We start from the raw sequence: 2,954 nt of genomic DNA on the forward strand, positions 1-2,954 counted from the left end.
GGGGGGGGGGGGGGGGAAATGTTAAGTTATTTAGTATAGATTGTTTACGTGTACGTGGCGATCCATAATTCAAATTAAAAGCCAAATTTCCAAGATTAATGATTTTTGGCTCATGCGTCGCATTTTTGCAGCTCCTTAAAACCAAAATAAATCTTAACTAAAATTCCTCTTTGCGAGATGTCGAACAAGACTTATATAATATATAGCTTTGTTTTAAATTCTCAACATTCATTTATTTATTGGAAAATAATATCCTAATAACTAATATTGTCCCTGGCATTACGTAGCTAGATAACGTCACAAACATCAAGTGGAATCAACAAGTGAATAAAATGCTATATAATCCAAAGGGTTGAGCTTTGGTGACTGGCGTTGGTCTCTTCAACACTCACAACTAACAGATTCACCAGCAAATGTTTATGAAGCGAAACTCTCACTTAAAATTGTGCCTTCAATAATTTTTGTAGTTTTGAGTTTACTAATAAAGTATGCAGAAATGTGACCACAAAACCAGAATGTGAGATAAGCAAGGAGCCATGGTTTGGTGATTGTACTTGTGATCTATTTTCTCCTAACATCCTTGTGTGTAGGTGCTTATATCGCCATTTGCACCAGCATTGGTGCTTTACTACACCACAAAGAAGTTGTGTCATGCCACCTGATTCCTGCATCATCCTCATTTTGCACATCAATCTTACCTTGGATCTGTTTTTGTATTTGAGCCGCCAAAACTCAGAAGATTTTTTCTTCTTCTTCTTCTTCTTCTTGCGTGTTAGTCGTCGTTGCCTCCAACGAAACACTCCATCGAACACTGGCTGCTTATAAAACCACAGCTTATCACCATTTATGTGAAGAAACAGAGGATCTGTACGAGTTACAAACTATCGCAGAATGTACCTGAAGGACTTCAGACCAAGCGGGAAAGTGTCAAGGTTTTTTTGCCAGCACAACACCTTGAAGATAGTGCGGTGCATCGAGCGTGGAGATGCTGAGCATGGGCGAAAAAGGTGTCAGCCTAAAAGGTGTCCGTTAGAAGCTACAAGCATGTGGAGTGTTGAAGTCAACATAATGATGAGGGTTCTCCTATGACTCATTGGACAAAGAGAGGTTCTTGAAGGACATGGTGCATAGGATGACTTGCTGGATAAAGAAGAGTATGGTGAATATTGTTGCTGTCTATAAAAGAGAAGCATTTCACATCTTTGTGCGGTTACCCACTTTTAGAGAGAGAAAAAGTGTGTGTGTTTAGATCTAAGTAGAAGATCAATATTGCTTGAGAGTTTCATTGGTGAGTGAATTAAGAGTGAGCATAGCTGTTGCTGTGCAGGTAAGATTGGGTAGATTAGGATTGGTTCAGTGGCAAACCAGCTGTTGTAGTGTTGCATAAAACTGATCAAACAAGCTTGTAATATAGTTGTTTGAGAAAGTCTTAATAAAGCTCAGTTTACTGTTTTCCTGGTGTTCTTGTAGTAGTATTCACGGTTCTAGTTATTTCATTATGTTCCAAAGTGCTAACATCCCCTAAGTGTTTGCTTGTAACATAATCCTCATATGTTTCCTTTTCAAACGATAATTGTTCCTTCATCAACATTATTGTCTCAAACGATAATTCTTCCTGTTCTTGACGCAAATCAGTCTCTACCATCGTTTTTTGTGGCTAAGAGCGGCTCTTGTTTCAGACTTGACACTGGCTGCAGAGTAATTGGAGCCGAATTCCCAAATCGAACATATACAATGTTGACACAACATCTCCCTCTAATTGGAGCCGAATTCCCAATTCTTGAACCAACTCAGAGCATCTCCCTCTAATTTCTGTGACACCAATTTGTATATTTTCCATGTCGGTACGTCGATCTTTTTCACCAAGTTATCTCCCTTCCCTTCCATACAGCAATGTCCCTTCTAACTTGTGATCATCTAACCCATTAACCTGAGATGACAAACCCTCAAGCTTCTGCGCAGAACCTGACTTAAGTGAGCATGCTTTTTTTTTTACTTGATTTTGTTTACCATAATCACACTTGAGAATCAGAAGTTTGTACTCTCCCCTGTTTGTTTGATGTAGAATTAAAAACTTTGGGGGTTTGGTCATCTCAACATCAATCCTCTGATTTAAACTGAACCCAACTCTCACAAACTGTCTTGTGTTAATTTTACAATTTATACCACCAACACACAAGGCGCTTCACCATGTAAAACTCACTGAACACAATTCTAACTTCTCTGCATCATTATAACCACCACTGGTCCTACATTTTTCATAGCAGGCCTATTGTTGCTATGGCAAGGTGAATCGGCTTTGTTATTAAACCTTGAAATGTAGAGTTCTTTACAAGAAGACATCTTATATAATAATTAAAGGTCTGTTGTGAAATTGCTGAATTTTCTCTCAAAAGAAACTACATTACTACTACTTGAAAAAATATATGTATTTGAAGACCACCTCAACTGTTTGTGCCTGCCCTTTCGTTTCCCCTTCTTCTCACGTTTGTATTTGAAATTTGACCTTTTGTTAACATGTTTTCTTGCAATTGCTCTTAGCCTCTTCGGGTTCCCACTAGCAGGAGTGTGTCTTCCAAGCAATGGCATTGGCACCAATATAATGTAGTGAGCCAACTTCAAAAAGAACAACTCTCTGTCCATAATTAAGGCCTATCTGACTGATTTTGTTTTCGTAGGTACTAGTAATATTTGTTTAGCTGCATATGGTTTTTTTTGTAGGTACAGTACTACTATTACCACTACTACTACTTGCCATTATTTCAGCATTCGCTATATATTAAACACATTCATACTTAACTAAACGACTTTGATTGACATTTAAGATCAGTTGGTGTTAACACAACACTGGTACGATGCTATAGTTTCTGGAAGACAAAAGCTAGCTGCGAAATATGATAAAAAGAAAGGACTCCAACAAATGACCTATGGCACGACTCACATGCCTTCTTCTT

The sequence above is a fragment of the Camelina sativa genome, chromosome 11, assembly GCF_000633955.1.
Source record: "Camelina sativa cultivar DH55 chromosome 11, Cs, whole genome shotgun sequence".
Lineage (NCBI taxonomy): Eukaryota > Viridiplantae > Streptophyta > Magnoliopsida > Brassicales > Brassicaceae > Camelina > Camelina sativa.